The 21,774-nt window shown below is 40.3% G+C and overlaps 1 protein-coding gene across 2 annotated transcripts in view; it reads left to right on the forward strand.

Moving 5' to 3' along the window:
* DAB1 (DAB adaptor protein 1) overlaps positions 1-21,774 on the forward strand; it is a 703,351-nt gene that overhangs the window by 312,213 nt on the left and 369,364 nt on the right. The window contains exon 2 of one of the 2 annotated variants that reach the window (XM_043490444.1): positions 4,080-4,151. The exons of the other annotated variant lie outside the window; for it this stretch is intronic. The gene's annotated coding sequence lies outside the window, so the exon portion shown is untranslated. The remainder of the gene's footprint in view (positions 1-4,079; positions 4,152-21,774) is intronic. 2 annotated transcript variants of the gene reach the window in all.

Below are 21,774 nucleotides of genomic sequence, written 5' to 3' on the forward strand. Positions count from 1 at the left end.
ATAAGAATTGTAACATTTAGCTATGGACTTTCACTTTATTTCTCTAATGCAGTGTAAGCTGCCATATAGCAATCTTTTAAATGTAATGATTAAGACTATTATAGGAAATACTACACAAAGCAACATTTTTTCAGCCCAAAGTAATATGTAGGGCAGGTTATAAGTGAAGATAGAGTAATGACTACTGTACAATAATTTTGATGATAGATTTCCCTGGAGGATAAAGAGGAAGAACAGAACTAGTCTGCATTTAATCATGCAAGATAAACGAATGCAGATGTACAAATATTTGTAGAGATACAATTTCTCTAATGATTGTAAGGTATTCATTCCACGGAGGCAAGATCCCAAAGGCCTCTCCTCTGTTTATCAATACTTGGACCGTATATTGATTTCCAATTGAATAGTGTTAACTTCTTAGCTGTTAAAAAGAGCTCTTGGTATCAATTTTCACCTTTCCTAATTTTCATTATACGTTGAACACTATTATGATAAAGCAAACCAGGGTCTCATCTGGTGTGATGATTAGCTCTAGTGACTTCAGATTTGTAATGTTCAAAGATTTACTTTTCTTATGTAAGCATTATCCTAGCATGAAATGTCTGTTTAAGGCAATGACCTGAGAAATGCCTTTATTCGAGCTTGACATACATTTTCCCTAGTGTTTCTTAATTTTATTTATGTATCCCATCTCCCAGATAAAATAATAAACTAATTAATAGTGTAATTTATTACATCCATGTTATTTTCTTGTAACAGTTCATGCCAGAGGAACCTGATGTCAGCAGATCAGATTGCTGAATGGCCGACCTTTATTTAAGCAATAAGACACACATGACAAGCAGTGCATTCCTGTGTGATAATGCCTCCAGTAATGTTTGGAGGCACAAGGTCAAAAGGCTCAGCAACTTTTAACTACCTGAAAAGTGCAGTGTAATCCTTTGGAAATGGGATGTCCTGAGTGTCTTATTGCAATTTCAGAGAGATAATTATTCTTTTTAAAAGTAAACACAGGCATTACTTTCTGTAATTGACACGGGTATGACATCACTGACTGCCAATCAGAGAACATCTCTGTCCAGTGTTCTCAAAGCTCTTAATTTCAAGTACAGGTCTGGCAAGCAAAGTGACTTTGTTTTAAAATGGCATCTTGTCCTCTTTGTGTATTCAGACACATCTGCTTGCTTTAGCAAGGAAAATAAGATTTATACATAAGTTTACACACATCTGTAGGATTGAACTGCATTCTACTGTGGTTTTTGTTTTAGCAACAGAAATGTTAACTAAATTCTGATTGTATAATCTTCATATTACGGTGGTGGTATGAAAGCCAGAAAGACTACAGCTTGTCTTTTAGATCCCAGGTTGAGCCTGCAGAACTAGAAGTTGAGGGGAGGAGGGAAACACTGTAAACGGATCATATGTAATATAGATTCCTTGAGAGACAATAAACATTGAACCTCACAATATCATTTTTAGAATCACCCTGAAAAACAACACTGTTGGAATTTGATCCCCTTTGTCCTTACCATCCATTGTTTCTTTTCTGTAGCTGCTCTCACTCCCTAAAAGTTGTATTTTTAAAAAATAATTTCAGCTTGCACTTAAAGGACCAGAACCTTCTCTTTGATCTTTATAGCTCCCATTGAAACAATGGTGGTGATGGAGGTGAAAGGCCAGATGTGTGATGTGGAGATGAACATAGGAGAGGGTAAAGGAACATAGGACCCCAAAGCAGAAGGAAACTTCTCTGTAAAAGAGGTTGGGGGTTCCACAGGTTTGGGGGGAGCTCTGTCAGGTCTGGAGGGAGATAGAGCCCTGGAGCTGTCACTCTTGTGACAGGCTCTCCTATCAATACTTTTCAGATAGCCAGAAAGCAGTTTATGCCACACTGAGCATTATTTACTGTCCCACCACACCTTCTGCCCCCTTCAAAGGGTGGGTGAGGTGCAGGTGTGGCAGGGGACCAAAGACCACTTGCTGGTGAGAAGGGTGAGGGCCCTCCATGGGGAGACATCATTTCCCTGATCTGTATTATAAGCCATAGAGCTCCACAGGAACTGATATCTGTATGCCCTTGCTTCTTTGTGCAGCCTCCAGCTCCTCCTCGCAGGGGGAGGAATCAGGATGGCACTCATCTGTGTTCTGCTCAGGGCATGTATCCAGCAGTCTTTCTCCACCTGTAGGACGGAGCACGTAGCCCTGGATCTTCTCTTAACGTTGATTTATATTGCTGTTACCTGGTTGGGTTTATTGTAAAATAGAAGTTTGTGCCCAAGTAAAAGTGGCTTAAATGTTGTTTAAATTCATAGGCAAGAAGTCAGAAACAAAAGGGAGACGTAAACAAGAACATTAATATAGGGTCGGTGCAGCCAAGCCTTCAAAATCAATGTTTAGCCAGCAAACTCTTTCAGCCTAGCAAAGAATTTTCCTTTTTATTGGCAAACGTAATTCCGCAACAGCAAAAACCTGCTAATTTACAGTTGATGAAATAAATACACGAAGGTTACAGCTTCACCAGTCTGAATCTATCAGGAGGACCAAGACAGGAAGAAGTATGGCATTTAGCACTGTAGCATTAAAGGGAACATGGACAGTGGCTGATCTAACAAAATGGAGCAAAGCTGCACTAAAAGGCTTTGATGCAGCTATCGCAGCAAAACTGAACTTTGGCTGGTACAGCTTACTCCAGTTTCCCCAAGTGACATAAATTACACCAGCAAAATTGCACCTACCCTCGGTGTTTTTGCTGACAAAGCTTTGTCAGTAAAAATCCTACTCCTAACTGACATAGCTATGCCGGCAAAAGCCTTCCAAGTATAGACACAACCTAGGTGATGGTATGGCTGTGAATTTCAAAGGAGCATAATTAGCTCCCCAACTCCCATTGAAATTCAGTGAAAACTTCCAGCATGCAACAGTATTTGTGATATTCCCTGAACCTAGGTCTGCTCTTCACACAGTTTTTGTACCAGCATAACTTCGTCACTGTGATTTTTATCATGAGGTATTTATAGGAATGTGACACCTAGTGTGGACACAGTTATACTGTTCTAAAAGCACCTTATCCCAGTATAGCTTATTCCCCTTCCCATAAGAATAAGCAGTAACGGTGTAAATACATGTATAACTGCATCCCCATTAGGTTGATTGTATTACTTTAACATCACTGCTATAATTAAAGCAGTGCAACTTTTCTGAGTAGACAAGGCCTTAGTTACCTGCTATCTTGCTCTGGTGAAAGGTTTTGCATATCCTGGGTCAGTGCTTGTCTAAGGAATGAGCTCTCTGAACCAGAACAAAGAGTTCAGTGACAGGGGAAGCATTTGCTCTTGCGGCCTTTTGTTGCTCCTATTCTCCAAGCACTTATGACCAGTGGAGGCGGCAGAGGAGACAGCGGAATATAGTTTTGGGAAGGGAGAAGAGAGAGCCAGAGCTCAGAAGGGCCCTGTCTGCAGCTCCTTATGCTCCTATCACTGGCCCTCTAGCCAGCAATTTATCCCTTGGCAGAGGAGAGAAGGCAAAGCCTGTGGCAGGCCTGCTGAAGTATAGGGAATCCCTCGGGCATGGGTTTTCAGTGTGGAGAACCCAAACAAATGTCAGGGGATTGCAACCACAAAGCTCTTCCTATGTTGCTAAATGGGAGAGAAGTCTGGGTTATGGGGAAGGAGGGTTGGAGAGGTAAGGGGACGAGTCCTGATATGGAAAAAGGTTGAGAACCACTGGCCTAGGGAATACTGTGATACTGTTTAGTTACAGAGGGAAATGGGGGGAAAATAAGGTCAAACACTGTATCATTACAGGGCAAATTCTAGCCAAATATTTTTGCACTCTTAAATAAGGTATATTTATACACTGTATTTCTTAAGACTATTGCAATTGCAGTATTCTTATCTTAGGTATAGTGTAACATTGATCTGTCTATAGAACACAATTAGCCTCCTGCAACCTCCTATGTGAAAGTTGACCCTAAATCTTGATTTTGTACTAGGGTATGCATATGACTTGAAATTCATCAGAACTCTGGAATAGTAAATGTCATTTTTCTAATTTGTGTTCATTTGTTTTGTTTTAAACAGTGAGCAAGACATGGTGGCTGTGAGTGGGATCTAGTCTTCATGGTTGGAAGGATTTTTTCATACAGGCCAGAGGTAATTCTATTTAAAACAAACAAATAACCCTGTAAACTTGTGGCTGATGGTAAAAGTCATTTTTGGGATGTTCAATGATGATAACAGACCGCTGAGGTCAGCAGATGTTCTCAATGGTTTTAGCTTTGGGGTTTTTTTAATTAGCATTTGCTGACAATAAATATCCTGTGAATATTCTCTGTAATAAACATGTTGCATTTTGAGTGCCCTTTGTAATTGCTGCTGGAAAGAAAGAAATCAGTATCTCTTTTTCTGCAGCCTAGTCTATTTTCCTCCAGCTCTATTATTCCACCCTGTGATATTCTTTAGTAGGTACATTTGGTATCAGCACTCTCAATAACGTAGATGTCTCATACACTGCTGCATTGCCGCCTAGATCCTCAACTAAACACATCCCCTGTGAAAGAGTATAAACAGCCCTGGTTTAAGATGAAAAAAATAAATTGGAAAACAGGAGAAAGAAATGATACTGCATAGTGCATACAGTATAATAAATAATTGCTATTTGATAAAGGAGAATATCCAAGCAATTCTCAATTCTCTGCCTTCTATGTCTGGATATGCGATTTTAAAAGGCACAATCAAATCTATTTATTCAACTGACATATGAAAGCTATTCACGTCAGTTTGTGATTGTTATTTATAGCATATAGCTGGGTGAATAATGTGCTAGTCGCAGTTCTTCCAAAACAGTTTTAATTAGCAACCTTGGCTATTAGGAAAGCTACAAGTCTTTTCATTCTGTCATATATATCCACTTTAATATCTCATTCACCATCACATGGAACTCCTCTCTTCTCTGGCCCCACCAGCAGAGAAAAAGAACCTTTGCTTTCATAGGCTGTGTTATGTGTTGATCATTTGCAACTGAAAGCACATGGAAGATGATGCTGTTCGCGATTGTGTCTTTGGGAGAATGGAAGAATCCCCATGGCTTAAGCATGTTATCGCACAACCTTTTACAAATGGCATAAGAACTTTAGTGACTTTTTTAAATTACAAGGAACAAGATAAAACCTAGTAGAAACTAGACCCTTCTGTGCAGGTACTAAAGTGGGGGCTGTTTACCTGGGTTGCTGGCATTGCTGCTCCACATTCTGGTCTATTTTGCGCCATTTGGCAGTACAGGCCCGAGTACAGGGTTGTACAGAGGTGAACTACCCTGGCGGGAGGCACAATCCCTCCTGGAACTTCCTGTTGTGCAGCCTTTAGGAAGCTGCAGCCTCCAGTGCTCCCCAGGGTGTGCCTGGCCTGAGGGCCAGAGGCCGGGGATATGCACCACTGGAGGCTAATTCAGAAGAAGTGGTCTCTGTGCTTCTCCAGGCTCAGGGACTGGGACTGTGGCAAGCCTGTGCAAAGAGTGAGAGGAGGCTCCTTGCACACTCTCCCTCGGAGCTCCTATGTGAGAGCCTCGTCTGGGTCTGCACTGTCAGCTGCCTTGGGCGAGTAAAAGAACATTATGAAACACAGTCTCAACAATACTAAAAAACTCTTTAAAGCACTTGTTAGGTAGCATTTTTTGTACCTTCTGTGATGTATACAGAATATATATATGGTAGTGTAGTGTAATGGTTTCAGAGGCACTCCTTCGAGGTAACCTGTGAGTTATGGAATCGTGCTGTCTTCACACCAAGCAAACCCTTGTATCGCCACACATCATCAGGCAGCCTGTTATATATATATATATTGGCTGTTTGCTCCATTCACTTTTCTTTCTTCTGAACCAAACCCACCAAATAAAGGAACTGCTGTCATCATATTGTTCCCTCTGCCTGTGTCTCCTACCCCTCCCCCCATCCCATCTCTGTCTATTTAGTCTGTAAGGTCTCCAAGGCAGGGACTGTAGAATACAATGGGGCCCCATTCTTGGTTGGTCCTTAGGTACCACTATAATAAACATCAGCATCGTCCAGGCCCAAATCCATCCCTTCAGTGCTACTGACCATCTTTGAAACAGGCTCTGTGGGACTTTGTTTGAAGGGGTCTGTATTTGATTTGATGCCACATTTGTTTTTTATCAACGAAAGGTGCTCGCATACTGCAATGATGGCCCCCAGCACAAACCATTGTGCCTACAGCCCTTGCCTTCAGTGGAGGATACGTGAAGGGTAGAAACGGTGGTCATATGTTTAAGGCACAGGGAAATGACTCAGGGTACTTTGGTTCAGGTCCTAGCTCCACCAGTGACATGCTGTGTGAATTTGTGCAAATCACCTCACCTCGCGGTCCCTCAGTTTCCTCATCTGTAAAATGAAGATAATGAAACTTCCCTCCTCCGTGAAAGGCTTTGAGATCTATGGATGAAAAGTGCTTTAAACAAGCTGAAGGAAGAAGGGCTGAAACAGGCAGAATTCTAGCTGGTGCTGCTGAATTCTTCTTGTGGGGGCCCTAGAAAAGTGCCTTCCTCAATGGCATATTCTCCTGTCTGTAACTGATGAGCTCTACTGGCTGGTATGGGGAGAGAGGTGTGAGATAGTGGCCTGTACCTCTCCCACTCTTTTTGGGGTTCTAGAACAGCTGGTGGTGCTAGCATGTAGCAATAGGTTCACTCCCAAGTGATATTGTGACTTGCTGCTGTGAAAGCTTCATGCCTTCACTTCTCCCACATCCCTCTTGTGCACCTGTGCATGGCCAATCAGGATTGGACATTTTGATTTTTAAAAACTCTGTAACTCAGTTGATCTTGTTCTGGGCTTGAAGCAGGTATCGCTGGCTGAGATTCCATGATCTCTGTTACGTAGGTCAGATAATATGATCATAATGGTCTCTAAATGTATTAAGCCAATATCTGGCCTTAAGGAGATCTAGCTTTATTCCATTTGTGTGACAGAAGGGGATATAAACTTAAATATTAAGGCAATATGTCCCTGTATTTGTGCCTAGAGCATTCAGAGGAGATAATGAAATACCCAGAATAAGATGGAACAAATAAAAGGGCATCTCAAATTGGTGTGAGGAACTGTGGGAAACGGATCGTTATTGCTGCTTGGCACAGAGTATTTTAATTGGTGTAAAGTCCCATGTTTCTAAGCGAGGGAGCAAACAAAGGATGGGAATGATCTGAAGAGCTGAGGTTTCATTTCAAGGCAGCTGATGGAGACCTACTGGGCAGATCTTTTATTAGCTTTAAAATAAAACCCCTCTGTATCTGAGGTTTCCCAGGTAGCAGACCATGAAAGAGGAAGCTGAGGGCTAATAGGTGTGGAAGAGGGAAGCTAGGAGAGAACTAGAGTAGAACATGGAAGCTGAGAGTGCTTTTCAGAGTGACAGAGAGAAGCCTAATGAGGACTGCAGTTGCACGTAGCATAGAAGAAGCGAGGAGAGAGAAGTATAGCCACAAGAGTGACCTAGATTGCGCAAGTAGCTTAGACAGCAGATCAGAGCATCTGAGGAAACAGAGTACTCAGATTTTTAGTGCTATTGTACCATTTTAGATTTAGCTTGCAAAGTCCTGCAGACTTGAAAACAAATGTGTGCACTCAGTATAGTATCCCTTGGGCCTAAAAGAATCCAAGTCATTTGAGGATCCAAGAAGCCATGAGAATTTTTGAGTGAAAGTTCACAGACTGCTGCTAGAAGTCACAGCTGGTGATTGCAGTGCGGAGTCTCCCAAACCTGCAGGTTTACTGCAGTCTCTCAGGGATCTGCCTTATGGACCCTGTTCAGTTCCAGCTATGTCAGCAGAAACCACCTTTGTCCATCTAGCACTTCACAATGTTGCATACAGGGCCCGTTCAGGACTCTCTGGTAACTGTAAGGATAGAACTCAGATCTGTCTGCTTTAAAAGCACAAGTTCCTATTCTTTGTACTAAAGAAGACTCTCCTGTACTTGATAGCACTACAGAGCCTGTGACACACAAGTGAGCGGTTCTGATTATACCCAGCAGAGGCAGCACTCCACACTCACATTAACCTATTTGTTATCAGTGTTTAGGGCTCATTTTTCTTAGCAAAGGGCTGACATAGTTTCCTGGCAATTGTAGGCAGGGGTGAACTACATCAAATTCTTGTGGAGCAGCAAAATACATCTAGGAGTCACCCTTGGAAAGCAGACTGCTTCCCAGAGGTTCCTATTTGGAATCTTCCCCTAGGACCATACAGGGATTTGGAGGTCATAAACTTCTGTACAGTCTCTCTGGAGCTGTATATGATGGAGGTGGTAGGGGACCTCTAGAGGTCATCAGCTGTGGTAGAGGACCTCTAGAGGTCATGTATATAAATGTAATGAAGAGATATAGGTACCTTTCCCTCAGGTGTGCTCTAGGCAAGTGTTTTAATAAATGAGACCAAACTTAGCTTGGGGAATTTTACGTCATGGCAGCCTCCCGTTTGGTTCTTCCTTTTAAAGAGTTCTCCATTCACTTTGATTTCAATTATAGCAATAATGCTAAGGCTCTGGGTTAACCCCACAGAATAAAGGGAGTTTACAGAGTAAGATGCAATGGTCAAAACAGGCTCAAAAGTGGGTAATGATTTTACATGCCCTAAGGGCTATAATACTTAAGCACAGTGGCGATGAGCGTACCAAGCAGTAAATAGTGTCCTAAAGCACCCCCATTGATAATGTGTTCCTCTAATTTTGTATGATGTTGTGTGTTTAACTCCTACCATATGTTAATGCAGTTTTCTATATTTAATAATGTCTCTTACCTGTGTACTCTAGCACTCTGTTTCCCATTGAAGGTAATGCTGGTAGATGTCTGACAAATTAGTTTCAAGGCAGTGAAGTCTATCGTTTCCTATTGTGAGGCTTTACTGTTCACCCCATTCAAACCATAAAATGAAACCTACTCTCAGTCTTGTTTTCAAATTTTTATCAAGTCTTGGAATGTATGGACTTGAATTGCTTGCTAAAGGGGGGCATGTCTGGAATAAAACTAGAGAGTTTGATTCACAGAGGAGCATTGTAGAGCTGATGTGGGAATGTCATGGAATTTTTTTATTTTTCTTCTTTTTCTTCTTCTTTTTTTTAATGCACCAAAACGGAGAGAATATTTTGAGATCCTTAACCCCTTCTTCCCTGTTCACTGCTGACTCTCAGCTTTGCTTGTAGATGTCGAAATGGGAAAAAGATGGAGTTTTGCCAGCTTTCAGATTCTTACTGTATAAAGTTGTGTTGCTGGTGAATTAGTTGAAGTCAGATTCTGCCACTCTTACTGCTGCTGTGTAGTACTGTACTCCACAAGTGGTCCCATTGGTATCTTTGAGATGCCTGCTGAGGCTTCTCTTAGGGTTGTGAAACATATATACCATCCCTTGCTTAGGGCTGTGCCTAAAGTGGAAATCTACACAAAGTTGGGTTTTTCTCTGAGGAGTTCATCCTGAGATCAAAGATATAACTGGAAACTTATGGGCTAGCAACTTGATTCTGCCGCAGCTAGAATTCTGTCAAACCCAGAAATCCAGACATGGATGATCTAACGACAATGGGAAAGCATATGACTTATTGCAGTTCATTTACAACTTTATGCAGTGCCACAGAAAAGCTTACTGCTTTGTTGAACAAATAAGAGAGGTCCCTGTCCTGAGGAATTAACAACTTAATTGGGACATAACACAGCAATAGAGGACATGAATATGTGTTTATATAGTCAAATAGGAATTGCCAGACTGGATCAGATCTGTGGTCCATCCAGTATCCTGTCTCTGATGGTGGCCAGCACCAGGTGCTTCAAAGAAGGCTGCAGGAAACTCTGTAGTGGACAGTGGTGAAATAACCTTCCAATGCAAGAAATTTATTTCTAACCCTTGTCTGTTACGGTTGGTTATCCCCTGAAGCATGAGAGTTTATATCTCCTTTTTAAAAGATCTTCTCAAATGTAACTGTGGATGTTCTCATTGTCCAACATAGATGTCTATCCTTTATTGAATTCTACTAAACTCTTCAGTCATATCAAATGTCAGTGAGTTCCACAGGTTAATGTGAGGTGGTTTTTTTCGTTTAGGTTTTTCTTGTTAAAAATCATTTCCTGTTATCAGTCTTAAATTTGCTGCCTTTCAATCTCATTGTCTTTCTCCAGTTTTTATATGGAAGGAGGATAGATTGGAGAACTCAATTTACTTTTCTCTAGACTATTCATTTTCATGTATACCTTGGTCCTGTCCCCTCTTATTTGTCTCTTCTCTAAACTAAACAGTCTTTTCAAGTCTTTTCCCACATATCTTTCCTTGCCTCTAATAATTTTGGTTGCTCTTCCCTGAACCCCTTTTATTTCTGGTACATCATTTTGTGAAAGGGTGACAAGAACAGAACCAAGTATTCTGGGTGAGGTGGACTTACATTATGGCATTGTACCACTTTTCACTGTTATTTTCTATCCCATTCTTTGTACATTCTATCCCATCCTTTGTACATCTTCACTTTTGTTTGCCTTTTTTTACCACTGTTGTACAGTGAGTGGAGGTTTTCACTAAGCTTTTATTTCTTATAGCAATGCTGCCTGTGAAAAGAATAGCTAGGTTATTACTACCTAACCTTTTTGCAGCTAGAAAGTGGGACATCTGGAGTGAATAACTGTGGCCATTGAAGAGCCCTGTGTTTCTGCAACATCTGTGTTAACATTTTTCGTGTTGCTAGGGACCTGCTTCCTCCCAAGACATCTTCAACTTCAGAATTCGGATGCATTCAGTGGAAAATACAGTGGGGAGATTTCTTGTCAACTGCTGGAAATGGCCCACCTTGATTATCACCACAAAAGGTTTTCTTCCTTCCCTCCCCCCGCCTTCCTGCTGGTAATAGCTCATCTTAAGTGATCACTCTCCTTACAGTGTGTATGATAAAACCCATTGTTTCATGTTCTCTGTGTGTGTATATAAATCTCCCCACTGTATTTTCCACTAAATGCATCCAATGAAGTGAGCTATAGCTCACAAAAGCTTATGCTCAAATAAATATGTTAGTCTCTAAGGTGCCACAAGTCCTCCTTTTCTTTTTGTTTTATTTTTAAACGTTAATACTTTGCAAAGCTGGATTAATGGTAGTATGTAGCCTTTACCATAGGTGAACAAACTGAAGGCAGACCAATGTTCCAATGTTCTTGGCTGGGAATTATGTCTTCTCTGCCCATATGTCATATACGGTCTTTTATGGAATCACAGGCACACATACCTTTTTACGCTCCATCATACCTGTTCACACTTACCTTGTGTGTCTCAAAAGAATAGTTGAGCTGCTGAAGAAAGGAAGACAAAAGGATATAGAGGCACTTTTGGCTGTGAAACAAGATTGTATTGCAGTGCATGGCAAGGAAAATGACAGTTAAGGATCTTTCTAGAACAAAAAGTTCTATATAAATGATACCTTCGGTAATTTACTGGATTGCAGTGTACCCATATATATTGTTTATTGTGTTTGTGTTTACTTCCCTTACTGGGAGTTACTGTACTGAGAAGGGTTTTGTTGATGCTGAACTGGATCTGCTCATTTTGCATCAGGTCTGCACAGAGGTTGAGAAAGGGGCTAAAAGGGGGAAATTGTCCCAGTATCTAAGCAGGAGGTGTGTTCTGAATTTGGGCCACCATTCTATAAATGGTTTGTGTGAGCAGACCTTTGTACTCACTCAGAGTTACACTGAAGTTAATGGGCTCTCTGCAGAGCCCGTTGGAGAAACAGGGCCTTAAAAGGAAAGACAGAAGTGGATGGAAATAAATGCAGAATTAGGGGTCATAATGTTGTTTAGATTTGGCAACTGTGCTTTAATGTAACTTTGGATCTTGCTGCTCAATTTAATAAAATGAAAAGAGAATCCATATTAAAGAGAAGTGTGTGTGCATATAGAAAAGAAGAAATAGATATGTATGTACAAGTAGCATCTAGTGTTTTATTTTACTCAGTGGAATTTTTGGCCGCTTTGGCCTCTTTATTTTTTTGATAAATACCCTGGGCCAGATAGTCAGCTGGTGTAAATCAGCATAGCTTCACTGAAGTCAATGGAACTATACTTACTCCTGATTTACACCACTTGGAGACTAGATCTGTCAGGTCTTGACTGAAATATAAAGTACCTTTTATAACTTTTAAATCGAGCATTGACACTTGGGAGTTCAATGTTTTGTTTTATACCAATTGAAAGCTTGAAGGGTCTGTCAAGGTGTCCTGCAGGGGCTTAAGAGCATAAGTACCAATCTCAGGGCAGACTGTTAGGAAACAGGGCACAAACCCCAGATTGGCCGTGAGTTCTGAACTAAGATTTCACCAACCAATTACCAATGTCTAAACTCTTCAGACACTATAACAGCCCCAGGACACAGATGGTCCCCTGGTGTATTCTGATTTGTCTTGCCGCCCAAGTAAGCATACCTTTGTGATAAATGGTCCCTTACGCCAATGATCACAGCAATATTCAGGTTACTCCCTCTCCCAAAGGACTAGTCACTTCCCTCAGGCCAATTGCACTTTAGCTCTCATACCAAAGACGTTTGTAGCCGATTTTATAATAAACTGTCTAAAGATTGATTATATAGGAAAAGGAAACGAGAGTTAATTACAAGGTTAAAGCAGATGAACAAATGAGTTCCAATCTTAACTTTCAAAAGTAATAGAAGCTTCTTTGATCAGCAAGCTCTATATGCCCTTTAGGGTTAACCCAGGCTAAGCACTGGGGATTTTTTTGCTTATGCTCAGTAATTCTTGCCCCTCAGAGTCCAAGCAGCACAAGGATGCAGTTCCTCCTTGTTAGGGGTTTTTTATCCCTTCCCCCTTCTGCTTCAAATTGAAAATTCAGCTGATGGAAGGAATTCACTTGCACATCTTCTTATCATTTGGGGGTAAGGGGAGAACAATCAACAAAGACTTGTTGTTCTCGTTGATGTTCCATAATAGTTTGTCTGGTATTGTTGTGCTTTACTTGTGGGGCAGGACATAATACCTTCTGGTGGAGGCCAGCATTTCACACTATTTAGTGTCTCTCTCTTGTCTGGTGATTTACACAATTAGAGGTTTACAATGCGGATGATCAAGTATTACCTTACAATATGGGATATAGATGTTATAAATGAGATTAATGCAAGCCACAACTTTACAACCATTCAATAAAATCTAAACACTAAGAACATTTTTATAACTCTGATACCTATTTTAACAATATTAATACCCAGGTGCACCAGACTGACTCCATCTATGTATTTGGCAGTATTCAAGTGAGGATCTTGGCATGAGCTGGCACCTGGTTTGCCAGAATCACAGGGTATAACTGAAAGTGTATGTGGAGTGTGTAGTTGCTATCTCACCTATAGACTTTTTGTGTGTCTTTAAACATTGAGTTATAAAGTATCATACTGAGAGATTTTTGTATATAGCACATTTTAAACCACAGCTATGGTTTTATAAATACTTCTGCATAGAAAGTCATTTGGTAACATAGTTTATTTAGTTCTAGAGATTTATAAAACATACTAGCTAGAGCTCAAAATGCATACACAGTGGTTAAACAAAACAAACATGCATAATTATTTGTGCCTTTATAGATGCTGTTGACTTATATCCGCTGGCTAGCATTCATATATATTATGCTGATAATACTACTCACAATATATATTCCAAGCATTTAAGTATACATATTATTAAGCATTAATTTAGTGGTTATATAGTCCAAATTGGCCTGTACCTTGATTATAATCTTGTTTGCTTATGCTAAGTATCCCAAACACTTTGCATTATCTGATGTAAGCTCTGGCTTATGTAGATAGTAAAGCTGTCAGTATCAGGATATATACTTGTTTCCGTGTAGCAATGGAAAGGGAAGTATCTTCACATACCTATTTACGCTGGTACAGATGGGGGAGGTATCTTCACGCCCCAAAGTACCTACTATGAATGTACCCAGAACAAAGATAAGGGTGCATGGTGACCTGGAATGCCTGGGTTCAGAACAAAAGATAAGGGGATACACCAGGGTGTCAGAAACAAACAAGGTAAAAAGCTGATTAATTGAATCCAGTTTCAGGTGATATATATCATACCTTTTACTGGTAAACAAGTAGGGTATAAAAAGATGGCTTTAGGGATGTAACTTAGGGGAGCATGCCTTCTGCATAAGGTGAATGTAACACTGCTGCTCAGAACTGCTCTTCAGAGACTGGTATCATATAGAACCTTTTTCCTATATCATATTGATAAACCTGACTGACATTGGCTGTTTGGTCTCTTGAGTATATTTCATAAGGCAGTAATTTGAATCCCGGATGAGTCACCACTTATGTGACAGACCTCATTTTGGCTGACACACCGGGAATTGAACCAGGGACTCAGACTAAAAGTATGAGCTACTACATCTTGAACTAAAGCTCTGTAGTTGGGGACTGTAACCGCTCATATCCTCTGTAGATCAGCTCAGAGGGAAAACTGTAACATACACTCACCAGAGGGTTACACACAGCTCTCTTCACATGTTTTAATTCTTCCATGTCTCTCCTACATTGGCCAAGATATAATTAAGTACTACTGTCAAGTGTGGGAGGGTCTTGCAAAAAAAGGGAATTTTGTGGGGTGAATTCCTGTGCCATCAGTTCACTTTCTTGTGGCACAAAGTGACATTTTCTCCCCTTTCCTCAGGTGCTAATGTGTATCATGTTGCTGACCCGAGTCCTTATTATATAGATATTTTGGGGGGAGCAGATGTGTGGGTATCAGTAATAACAGCAGTGCAGTAGCCTAGGCAGAAACACCATTATGATAAGAAATAAACTTCAACCTTTTATCTATACCTGTCATCCTTTTAATTAAATTGAAGCTTGTTAGAGGTATTGATTTTTTTAAAAAAAACCTTTTATTTTGAAACAAGCGTAGAAGGAATTATGGGTATAACGAGTGTGGCTAAGCAGATGGCAGAGCTTCAGAGAAACAAATTCCTGATGGGTAAAATTTGTCCTAAGAATTTACAAAGCAGCCAGTAGTCATGTAACATCTGTTTGTTTATATATATGTATATATAATTTCACATAATTACGAATGCTGGATAAATGGTGTGCTGGAGATTAAATATTGTAAATCTTTGCCAGCGTCTGTCTTCTTACACTGTATCTAAACCACAATAAAAAAATAATCTGAGATTAAGCTGTATGTTGATTTAAGAGGTTTTATCAGAAAAAAGCTTCTGACTCTGAACAAAACTCTCTTCTTAGATCCACTGGCCAGATTTTGACGATTCTCCCTCCAAGCACCGCTGTGAGTGGAGGTGGAGGGTATTTTTCCCCCTTGCCTACCTGGCCAATTCTTTTGAACAGATTAGCTCAGTACACATCTTGGTCTTTATCTTCAAGGTGCTCAGTGGCCTGAGCCCAGCATAGCTAAAAGATCCCCTAAAGCTCCAGGATGAAGACTGTGCTTGACAAATCCACTCCTCAGGTACACTGGAACTTTCTACCATAAGGGTAAATATCATCTGTGGTGGGACAGCTTTCTCGGAGGGCAGCTGGAGACTGTGAAATGAACTGCATGAGAACCAAGGACCATTCCCAACCTCACCAGCTTCCACTCCAAGTGCAAGGTGCACTTCAACCTGCCTTCTCTAACATAAGCACAGACCAATATGTACATTCAAAATAAACCCTACCAAAATAAAACACCACAATTCATAAACAATTTCCCTCCGCGCCACTCCCAGGGAGGGAATGATGAAGATGAGAGAAGATGAGTGACATGTGACAGTTGCCTAATATACCATTGAAGGCACTCAAATACTATGGTCGTGAGGTGGGTATAAAAACCTATATGGAATAGAATTGAAACTGGTGAGCTATTGGCCTTAGGGAATGCTTATCCAGTCTCAACATGAAATTAGTACTCCTGGTAGAAAAATGGGAGCATGTTTTCCAAAAAAAATCTTTTCTTTTTTGTCAAAATGTCACAATTTTTGAATCAGCTGTGTGGTGGGATGAATTTTCCATGAAAACTTGCATAAAAATATTATTTTCATAGAAAAATTTCAACCAGCTCTAATAATTAGCTATCATCTGTAATGGTGCTGAAAATAAGTACAATATTTCATTACCATATTTTGATGAAATTATGGTTAATTTGTATCATATTAGTGCCCAGAGGGTCCACCAAAGATTGTGCTAGATGCTGTACAAACAAACAATGAAAGAAAGAGCTTACAGTCTAAATAGGCAAGATAGACAAAGTACAGGAGAAAGGGAAGTGTTGTTGTTATTTCTATTGTGAAGATAGGGAGCTAAGGCACTGAGAGATTGTGTTTGACCCAAAGTCACAGAGGAAGTCTGTGGCAGAGCCAGGAATTGAAACCAGATCACCTGAATCCCAATCCAGTGCCTCATCCCCAGGCCAGCAAATTAAAAATATATTAAATAAATCTGAATGGCTAGAGAGATTTGCACAAAATAGAAAATATGCAGTTTCTGAGTTACAGTTAGATATGCTAATAAAATATTATCTTTCCCCTCTAATGTCAGCAGTTTCCAATGTATGCATCCACTGAGGGATAGTACAATTGGAAACAAAGGGTCTAAGGAACTGACTGGCCATAGGGCTGGGAGCCAGTGTTCTAGATTCTGCTGGTGACTTAAGATGTGGTCGCTCGCATTTGGGTATATTTCTTTGATCTTGCCTCCTTTAACAGAAATGCATCACAACATACATCATATATAAAACCCGCTATCAGAACAAGACATTCCACTGCACACACTCCTCCCCTGAGAGAGGATAAGAGAATGGACAACATGTGATAGATGTGTTTTAAGCACCATTGGAAGGTACTATGGTGACGAGCACAGTATCAGAACCTACATAGAATATAATACAAGATCTATTTGTTTCTCCCCACTCTGCAAAGTGCGGTTAATAATACTTCCCTAACTAGTGTATGGAAGTGTGGTGAGGATTACTTAGTGGCTGTCTGTACTTTGCCTTTGGAAAGACAAACTATTATGTTTATAATTTTCTTCCCCCCAAGAAAACAACAGTAAGGGGCATGGGACTTCTAAAGCAACCTGAAGAGTTTTCCATGCTCATTTATTTCATTTGCTTTTAGATTAAGGGCCTCAATCCTGCTGGAAATATAGCAGAATCCCAGCCTGACCACATCCAGGGTGAGATGTAGGATGTGTCTCTTCTTCCAGCCTTTCAAATAATGATAGCCACTGGTTCCTGCAGGCATTTAATCTGCTGGGTGCTATTCATCGTCTTGGACCTCTTCAAGGAGACTGCTCAGCTGCTGTAGAAGATCATAAAGTATTGGGTTCTAATGCTTGTGATGCAATTTTTCTTCTTTAACTGGTGTAAAATTTCATCTAGATCCTCTGGTGATGGGCACCTAGATCCTCTGGTGATATTAATCATAGTTTGCATTACAGTACCCAGTGTATGCTTCCTGATCACAGCTATTCATAGAAGTGCTGGAATCTGAGAGCAAGAAACACATTTTAAATGTTGAGCTTTGGAGTAACCAAAGGAGAATGTAGATGCCTCAAAGCAGGCAGGGCACTGAGTACCATCTGTGGAAACAGATTGTTTCATGGTCTTTACCTACTACAATAAGTTTTCCTCTCAGTGTACCAGTATGTGCTGGTTTTGCCTGTTTAATCTCCTCTGTCATTAGACTTTGCTGCTAAGGCGCCTATTTAGAAAAGCCCATATTAATGATCTATTCATTAAAAATCCATGTCTTCAGCTGAAGTTGATGAGAACTGGAGGTGCTCAGTACTTCTGAAAATCAGAGACTATTATCTTAATTAAGGTCCGATGTAATACAACATCAAGTGCTGCAGTTGCCCGCACAAAAACAGAAGAAGTCTTGAACACTCATGAGTTAAAACACAAATGCATTAACATCTTGTGGCCTTTGTTTTAGAATGTAACAACTTCCTGATTGTGTTACCTTTCAGTCATTTCAGCTTCTAACAAAACCTAAATGCTGCTTTATGTGATCATTGATCTAATCAAGATGTAAATGAGACCCTTACAAATATATAACACATGAAAAAACTAAAATATACCTATACATTACAGAACTTAATAGTTCAGGTTATCATGAGCTTTTAAGATCAGTTGTAAATTTTATATTGCAACATATTTCAGAGTTTTCTTATCTTAGCATTTCAAGTATTTTTAGTTAAGCAATAGATTTACAATTTATTGCACAAGTAAGGCAATCCTCTCAGGTTAAATACATTTCCCAATACATTTTTCTTTTCTAACATATTCATCTAGCCCAGCAAATTTTATATAGGTAATTAAACTCTAAATATTATTCCGCCCAAATTATTCAAGTTAGAATGAAAACCAACCAACCAACTAATGCAAAATTGTACTTATAGAACAGGGATGAGATGAGATGAGAATATATTGGTAGTTTGTTAAACCAATTAGGTCTGGGTTTAAAAGTGGGGAAGCCAACTCTGTAAATTATTCTGAAAAAAAAAAAGTCTTGTCTTTTTTTTTTCTCTCAACACCATAGGTCCAGATTCTGAAAACCTTTATGGAGCAGAATTCCTGCTGGTTTTTGTGAGAATTTTGCTGCCTAAAAGACCACAGAAAGTAATCCATACTATTTTCTATCATTTGTGCCTTATTTTGGAGTCTCTGTTTGTCTGTAGTGTTGACACCAACCAACAATAGCTTATGGCAAAAAAAAAGAGGGGGGGAGATAAAATTACAGCACTGGGAACTGACTTCTAAAAGATACCGTTGCAATGATTGATTCAAATGGCAGATGGGATTTGCTTTTCAATATAGACTGTTGCAATTGTTTCTTGATTCATCTCTCTGTAATAGTTACAGATGGGCTCAAGACACAATGTTTGGATCTAGGTCTAGATTTCCAGGACCCCAGAGTTGTCAGTTCTGGGTGTTTGGAAGTAGGAAGGCCTTTATGAATATACACCAATTGCAAAATTCACATTTAGGTTCAGATGTTGAATTCTCCAAACTGTGCGGATGTTCACATCTAGGGTTTTGAATTATGCCCACTAATAGGGTATAAAACATGGTGGGTTGAGAGTTCTAAGTCACAAACCTTTTAGTAGTTAAAATCTGTTTTCAGCTTCTTCTCATCACCCTCAAAACACATACACAGGCTGAGAGTGGTGTTAAAAGGTAAAAGTGTGTTAAAAATTACTGAAGTAGGTGATAATGAATAACACACAGTAAGGAAATAATAGCGCTAAAATAACTGTGCACACTTTAACCTAACAATGTATAATAGTGCTATGCAGTTTATATTACACTTCTCCTCATCAAGAGAGTGAAAGGCGTATGTTATCCATTTCCTATAAATTTCACTATTTAGCTTCTCTGCTCAAGGATCTCTCCAGATCCTTAGCCATTTTCTCTCCTTCCCTCTTCATCCTTTCTCTCTGTGTTAATGCTGACAACTGAGCTTCCTTATGATAAGGAGAGTGAAGAACATGGAACATTGTTTGAGCTCATTTCATGACATGCCAGTGCAGGTTTAAACACCAATTACCACGTTTCACATGACAAATCTGAAAGAAAAAAAAAGATCATTTAATAAATTTATTATGAAGGCAAATGACTCCTACATAAATCAAAGTGCCTTGTTAAGGAATATATTCAGTCAGCTAAATACAGAGGTGACAGAGGTTAACTGCACAGTCGTGCCACTAACTCTTGTGTCATTTCTTATGAGATGTTGTGCTGGGTCATTATTATGATGATATCTAATATTTCTAGCCTAAAAATCTCGTGATGGGGATGACGTCTGTTCATGTCAACTCTGGATAGGTAAAATATGAGTTACATGCTAGAGGAGCGTGAATATTTAAACCATCGTTTTGACAGTGTGGTTGAAGCATAGACTTATAGAATCATAGAATATTAGGGTTGGAAGAGACTTCAGGAGGTCATCTAGTCCAATCCCCTGCTCAAAGCAGGACCAACACCAACTAAATCATCCCAGCCAGGGCTTTCTCAAGCCAGGCCTTAAAAACCTCTAAGGATGGAGATTACACCACCTCCCTAGGTAACCCATTCCAGTGCTTCACCACCCTCTTAGTGAAATAGTGTTTCCTAATATGCAACCTAGACCCACTGCAACTTGAGACCATTGCTTCTTGTTCTGTCATCTGCCACCACTGAGAACAGCCTAGCTCCATCCTCTTTGGAACCCCCCTTCAGGTAGTTGAAGGCTGCTATCAATCCCCCTGCCCCCCCCCACACACACACACTCCTCTTCTGCAGACTAAATTACTCCAGTTCCCTCAGCCTCTCCTTGTAAGTCATGTGCCTCAGCCCCCTAATCATTTTCATTGCTCTCTACTGGACTCTCTCCAATTTGTCCACATCCCTTCTGTAGTGGGGGAACCAAAACTGGATGCAATACTCCATTGTGGCCTCACCAGTGCTGATTAGAGGGGAATATATTTCAGTCTTTCTCTATGTACATGCCATGCTGTCCACATTATTTCCAAGCAATTATTCCCACAGTATATTGTCTTCTCATCATCAATAAGGCCCTCCCCTCATCCTTCCTTTAGTTGAACAGTTGTCTAGCTCCTTCCTGTGTTTCTCTGGTCTTACTCTAAGACCAATCCTGCACAACCTAAATTACATGAGTTGCAACTTCTTGGGGGGCTACTCAGTGAGTTAGTTTACAGGATCAGGTTTCAGAGTAGCAGCCGTGTTAGTCTGTATTCACAAAAAGAAAAGGAGTACCCGTGGCACCTTAGAGACTAACAAATTTATTAGAGCATAAGCTTTCGTGAGCTACAGCTCACTTCATCGGATGCATTTGGTGGTGCATCCGATGAAGTGAGCTGTAGCTCACGAAAGCTTATGCTCTAATAAATTTGTTAGTCTCTAAGGTGCCACGGGTACTCCTTTTCTTTTTACAGGATCAGTCTCTTTGACCCTGATCCTTCCAGGAGCACCATGCAGACAGATCTTTGTATTTGTGGGGAGTCTCATTGATTTTGTGCGTCTTTCTATATGGAGGTCTTTACAAGATCACAGCTTCAGGTTGTAAACTCATCTAGCAAGAAACATGTCTTAATTTGATCTTAGGAAAAACTTCCTAACTGTAAGAACAGTAGGACAATGGGACAAATGCCAAAGGAGGTTGTAGAAGCTCCTTCACTGGAGATTTTCAAAAGGAGGCTGGATAGCCATCTGTCTTGAATGGTTTAGACACAACAAATCCTGTATCTTGGCAGAGGGCTGGACTAGATGAACTTTGTGGTCCCTAGGAACCCATGATTCTATTAACTCAGTCCTGTTTGCATCATTCATGGAAGTAATTTCATTGAGGCTGACGGGGCTGCTCACAAGAGTGAGGTGTGCAGCATTTCGGCCTAAGTTTGTAATGTGATTGTCAAGGTTCCTTCCCCACTTTGAACTCTAGGGTACAGATGTGGGAACCTGCATGAAAAACTCCCTAAGCTTATTTTTACCAGCTTAGGTTAAAACTTCCCCAAGGTACAAACTATTTTACCTTTTGTCCCTGGACCTTATTGCTAACACCACCAAGCATCTAACAAAAATAACGGGAAAAGAGCCCACTTGGAGACATCTTTCCCCCAAAATATCCCCCCAATCCCTACACCCCCTTTCCTGGGGAAGGATTGATAAAAATCCTCATCAACTTGCATAGGTGAACACAGACCCAAACCCTTGGATCTTAAGAACAATGAAAGAGCAATCAGGTTCTT

The sequence above is a fragment of the Dermochelys coriacea genome, chromosome 8 (genome assembly GCF_009764565.3).
Source record: "Dermochelys coriacea isolate rDerCor1 chromosome 8, rDerCor1.pri.v4, whole genome shotgun sequence".
NCBI classification, from domain to species: domain Eukaryota; kingdom Metazoa; phylum Chordata; order Testudines; family Dermochelyidae; genus Dermochelys; species Dermochelys coriacea.